Source organism: Cricetulus griseus, chromosome 4, assembly GCF_003668045.3.
Source record: "Cricetulus griseus strain 17A/GY chromosome 4, alternate assembly CriGri-PICRH-1.0, whole genome shotgun sequence".
Taxonomy (NCBI): domain Eukaryota; kingdom Metazoa; phylum Chordata; class Mammalia; order Rodentia; family Cricetidae; genus Cricetulus; species Cricetulus griseus.
Genome location: NC_048597.1, coordinates 225,479,212 through 225,485,519, shown reverse-complemented (window position 1 = coordinate 225,485,519; position 6,308 = coordinate 225,479,212). Strand labels below are relative to the sequence as shown.

Below are 6,308 nucleotides of genomic sequence, written 5' to 3'. Positions count from 1 at the left end.
CACAGGATAACTGTGTTTCATTTGATTCAACACAACTCCATCCAGTTCAAACCTGTAATCGCCCCGAGCAGGGGTGATCTCAATTTAAAATTCAGAAAGTTACTACTTCTGTTTTCTGGAGAAACAGGATGATGTGGGGATAGCAAATAGACCACACTGTAAATTCAGGTCGGAGGTGGAATGTGGAGGCTGCCACGATGCACCAGGGCCCAGGAGGAAGAAACCAGGGGAAAGTTCCAGTAGAAACAAGATGAGCCTGAAAATACAAGCAAGTTCTTTTTACTGTCTATTCCCAGCCCCAGGAGACCAGAGGCTCAACAAATACCAGTCAAATGAATATTACTATGATCCGTTCAGGTGGTAAGATGCGGGAAGACATGATGGACGAGAAAGCAACTGAGGCTGAGAACACACTGCAAAGGGGCAAAGAACAGACACCTGGGATAGGCTTCAACCAGACCCAGTGTTGAGCGCCTGGAATCCCGGCACTCTGGAGGTAGAGGCAAGAGGGTCAGGAATTCAAAATCATCTTCAGCTACATAGAGTTTGAGGCCAGCCTGGACTACAGGAGAGTCTTAGAAAATGAATGAGTGAATGAATGAATGAATGAATGAATGAATGAACAAATAAAAATGAAGATGATTAAGAGTTCACTGAACGCTTCCTGGTGGTCTAGTGGTTAGGATTCGGCGCTCTCACCGCTGCGGCCCCGGGTTCGATTCCCGGTCAGGGAAGCACGTTAATCTCTAGAGGCAGGCGGATCTCTGTGAGTTCGAGGCCAGCCTGGTCTCCAGAACTAGTGCCAGGATAGGCTCCAAAGCTACAGAGAGAAACCCTGTCTCAAAAAACCAAAACAAAAAACAAAAAACAAAAAAAAAAAAAAAAAGAGTTCACTAAACGCTGCTGGGCAAAGGAAGGCAGCTGACTGCGTGCACACGCTTTGAGTCGGCTCCCCGCATCAGCAGTTTTAGGCCTTTAATTGTAGTCTCTAGAACAGGGTTCTCACCGTGTGGGTCGTGGCCCCCTTGGGGTCACACATCAGATTGATGTTTACCCTACAGATTGATGTTTACATTATGATCCATAACACTAGCAAAATTACATTTATGAAGTAGCAACGAAATAATCTAGCTGTTGGGGTCACCACTTGAGGGACTGCATTAAAGGGTCGCAGCATAGGAAGACTAAGAACACTGCTCTAGAACATAAATGTGTGCCCCAGGTCCTCCTTCAAGGAGGGCGGGCCTCCCAGCTGGGAAGGTGTCATCTGTCTACAGCCTCTTACCGCTGTCTCCTCCTTCACATTTGGCCTCTGTACAGAGTCACCTGGCCAGTACCCATGTCCTGTGAGAGCATATTCAATATAAGGATGGTCATCTTGGCTCAATGTCAATCAGGCCTGCTGGAGGTCACCTGCCACTAGGTTAACTTCATGCTGGCTGAGGTAAAGCCTTTTGTCAAAGTTTGACTTACTTGTCTATTTAATTCTGCTTTTTTTTCTCTGTTGTAGGCCATCTCAGTTGGAGGCAGAGGCAGGTGGATCTCTGAATTCCAGGCCATCCTGGTCTATAGAGGGAGTTCCAGGACAGCCAGGGCTACACAGAGAGACCCTGTCTCAAACCCCTAACCCCCCAACAAAAGCAATGGAAAGAGTCTTGTTCTGTGATCCAGAACAGCTTAGAACAAGGCTGCCATTGAACTTACAACAGATCTCCAGGGAAGCTTCCCCAGCTCTGGGATTACAGGCCCAAACCAATTTACCACTCCATCAATAACTCAGTTCTTCTTGTTATGCTTTAGTTGTGTGTGTGTGTGTGTGTGTGTGTGTGTGTGTGTGTGTGTGTGTGTGTGTGTGTCTGGTCCATATAAAATTGTTCAATATAATTATATAATTTTTCTTTTTTTTTTTGAAGTAGAAAAACCCAACTTTGTATCCTATTTCATTACTCCTTCTCTCCTTTGCCCATTCTTTCTTTCTTTTTCTTTTTTGTTTTTAGAGACAGGGCTTCTCTGTGGCTTTGGAGACTGTCCTGGAACTTACTGTGTAGACCAGGCTGGTCTCGAACTCACAGAGATCCGCCTGCCTCTGCCTCTCAAGTGCTGGAATTAAAGGTGGGCGCCACCACCGCCTGGCTGCATTTCATTCTTTCTCACCTTCTCACTGGTATCACCTCTCTTGGTTTCCTTTGGAAATGTCATTGCTCTGCTTACGCTCACAGGATTTTACTAATATAGAGATTATGTTGTATATTACGTAAATAGCCACATATGAAGGCAAATACATGATTTGTTTGCTTGCTTTTTTTCTGAGGTTAGTACTATACTTTCCAGGCACACTCATTTTTCCTGTGCATTTCATGGTCTCCCCAGCCCTTAGGCTGTTTGATATAGGGTCCTCTGTGTCCAAGATGAGGCTGGAACTCCCCACCTAGCTGTGGATGACTGTGGGCTCCTCCGACTGTCCCCTCCCAGCTCTACAGTGTTTCCGTTCTTTTTGAAGTTTAGATGATGGCAACGCCCTCAGGCATCACTACTCTCAATCTCCCCTGAATTTTCACTGAACCTCAAGTTTACCAGCTGGATATTCTGATGACTCAGAAGCTTCAAGTGTCTTCCTGTCTCCACCTCCGTGGTACTGGAGTGCTGGGGTGTTGGATGTCCTCAGGATTGCAGGACATGTGCTTTGCCAATGCAGCCACCTCCTCAGCCCTGAAACTGTTTCTAAGACAGGGCATCATGCCGCTTAGACCAGCCTGGTGCTCACTTTGAGGATCCGTATGGCTTGAACTCCTGATCCTCCCACCATGACTTCCTAATCCTTAACATCGCCTTAGCTCCTTAACGGGCAGGCTGGGAACGGGAGTGCTGCAGGGCCCCGCATCTCCTAAACTCTACACAACACAGGCCGAACAGAGAGGGCTTTAAATTCAGATTCAGCTGTTCCTCACTCAGGGTGCTTCTAGAACCCCGCCCAGGGTACTAGGCTGTTTCCCACTTCCTGAAAGCCGCCTTCCTCCCCCAGCCTCAGCATGTTCACCCCACCAGGAGTCTCTACCTGTCAGTTTAGTGGTTCCTGTCTGCAATTCCCTGAGCCACTGTGCCTCCTGGAGGCCAAGGCTCAACGGTGACCACTCTTGGCTTGCCTTCTCTGTCTTTCAGGTCTCTGCCCGTGAAACAAAACTACCTTTTCTGCTAGTGGCATTCTTCAAATGCCTCCTACCTCTACCACAGTGGTAACCATTTATTCCCCACTGCCAGCTCTGGCTCCGTCAGATGGCACCTCCAGGAAAGCATGGGTCATCACTCACCTCCCAGCACTGAGCATACAGTCTGTATTCAGTAGGAGCTCAGTTTACCACTGTTGAAAAGAATGAGAACTTGGTTAGGTAAATATTTTGTTTCCATTATTAGGCCCCAATATTCTTCTCTTAATTATTCCACTATACGAGATTTCCACACAAAAGTATGGCATACAGGCTAGAGAGATGGCTCAGTGGTTAAGCACGTATTGCTCTTTCAGAGGACTTGGGTGTGCACCCCAGAAGCCCTGTTTAGCTGTTCACATCTGCTTTGTAACTCCAATCCAGGGCACCCAACACCTTCTGACCACACGGGCATCTGTACTCATATGGCACACACACAGTTTAAAAATGTACCATGGTGAGTATTTGTTATTATATTATTGCCGACAGACTATTTCCAAATGGAACTTTGAGATTAGTGGCCAGTGGGAAAATCTCCTTGTATTGCTTGCTAAGGTTATATTTAATTTTCTTCAAGAAATCTAGAGCCTAAGTCGTCTTCCAAAAATGGAGACTCTGTCACCTTCTGCAGGGCCCTGAGCCCCAGGCCTGGGGACACTTCGAGGGCAGTGTCTATGAGTTTTGCCCATCTAACTACTTCATTTGTGAACTCACTCTCTGAAACTAAGCCCTAGTGCTGTGCTCTGACCTCATTAAAAACCCATGGCTCTTCTTGTGAAGATATTCCATCTTGAAATGTGGCGAAGGTGTGAAATGTTGAAGACTGGTTCTCTTTAACACTTGCCCTACAAGCTCACATGTGAGAGAAGCCAGTGCGGGCATTGCCAATACGGCCACCTTCCACTCTGTGGCTTCACTCTGGATAGATGGCCAGGTTACAGATTTCAGTGTGCAGGCTTTGTAGTTTTTACCCTTTAAAGTAGCCTGGCCATCTTAAAAAGTTATAGATTCACCTTTTCAATGTAAATCTAATTGACAACTCAGAATTTTGAAGAGAAAACTAGAAAAAAAAAAAACATATACTCAGATATCTCAACACTTGCTTTTGTGGTTACAGCTCTTCTCACGTTTTTCTGGAAGCTGTGTGTGTGTGTGTGTGTGTGTGTGTGTGTGTGTGTGTGTGTGTGTGGTGTGTGTGTGGCATGTATATGTGTGTGGTATGTGCCTCTAGGTTTGTGCAGTTCAGAGCATCATTCTCCTGCTGGGTTGTCTGCTTTCTGCCCTGTGCTTAGAAAACCCTGCTGTGATTGCACAGACACTAAATTCTGAAGAAGCATTTAGACTCAGACAGTGACCTGAACCTTGGGAGCAGACTCCTCTCCTTCCAAATTCTACACTTGATTGCAGAGACCTTTTCTTATTATATAGAATGTACCCTCTTAATCATCTGTTTGGAAGATTTACTTTTTATGTGTTTCAATATTTTGTTTGCCGTGACTGCAGAGGCCAGAAGAGGGCATGTATGTCACCCTCTGGGACCTGAGTTATGGATGGTTGTGAGCTGCCATGTGGGTGCAGGGAATTGAACCCAGGTCCTTCGTAAGAGCAGCCAGTGCTTTAAAAACTGAACCATCTCTATAGTCCTGATTTTAGAGACTTTTAAGTCTCCACTAAAGTTTCCCTCTGATGTGAGAAATTGTCAGTTTTGCACGAAGAATGAGTTGGTTTAGAAAACCTTTTTTATTTACCTGTAGGCCAACTGGAGCCATGGAGAATACTGTGCTTGACAGCCCCAGCTAGTGGGGTGCAGTCTCCTAAAGGGTCACTGTCAGATGGACTAGGTTTGCTGAGGGCAGAATTAATCCACAGAAGTCTGAGCATGAGTGACTGGATGTCCATGGATGCCAGAAGGGGACTGGATCATCCAGAGTTGGAGTTTTAGGTGGTTGTGAGCTGCCCGATGTGGGTGCTGGGTCCAGACTCTGGCTGGTTCTTTGTAGAAACAGTAGGCAGTCTTTCTTGCTGAGCCAATCTTTTTTGTCATTGGGTTTTTCAAAACAGGGTTTCTCTGTGTAACAGCCCTGGCTGTCCTGGAACTCGCTCTTGTAGACCAGGCTGGCTTTGAACTCACAGAGATCCCCCTGCCTCTGCCTCCTGAGTGCTGGGATTAAAGCTGTGCTTCTGCTGAGCCAATTTTTCCAGCCCCTTCAATAGTGTGTATTCAGTAAAAGTCAGAACTGTATTTGCATTCTCTTTAAATATTTTGCAATTTTGTTATTGTTTAAGGATGCCATAGGTAACTGAGGTGCGAATCTAATTATCTTTGGGATCAGTTGACAAATGAATTACCCACATGGTTGAAGGTGCTAAATTCTCTTATTGGTTTGGTAAATATTTATTAATCTCCCTTTTGCATACCTGGCTCTATCCAAGGTGCTAGAGACATAGCAGTAACCCAGGCAGAAATAAACCACCCCATAACAAACGTGTAATTACATGTTGTGCTAATAATTCTGAGAGTGTACCTGGTAGACTGTATCAGGTTCTAGTGCAGTAAATAGAATCTTTTCTAGACACGTTTACACATAGTGTGGAACAGCACAAGGAATAGGGTGTTTGTAAAATCTTTGGAAGGGCTGAAGAAGTGGCTCAATCAGAAGTGTTTATGAATATGACCCTTAGGGCTGGAAAGATGACTGAGTGGGTGAGGTATTTGTTACATAAGCCTGGCACACTATTTGATTTCTGAAACCCACGTAAAGGTGGAAGGAGAGAACTGATTCCTCAAAGCTGTCCTCTGACCTCCAACAAGCTGTGGCACGTGTACCTTCCACATCATACATGTATACATACACACATAACAATGCAAATACACAAATAGGGACTGTACCTCTCAGGAGGCAAGAATGGACTTTGGAGGGGAGCTGACCCATGGGACTGGGCCAGCGTGAAGAGCCCAAATACAGAATAGACACCCAAGTAAGTCTGTGATGCAGGATTTGGGAAGTCAGATGGGGATGCCACCGGGGCTTCTGATGGTTTTGCATCTACTGTGCACTCTCAGGAATCATAGAAGGTGATTTTTATGTAGTACATGAGAAATGT

At 45.7% G+C, this 6,308-nt stretch overlaps 1 non-coding gene across 1 annotated transcript; it reads left to right on the top strand.

The window, feature by feature from the left end:
- Positions 1 to 661: 661 nt before the first annotated feature.
- Positions 662 to 734, top strand: Trnae-cuc. The gene has a single exon. It is a non-coding gene; the product is annotated as a tRNA-Glu (tRNA).
- Positions 735 to 6,308: the final 5,574 nt, after the last annotated feature.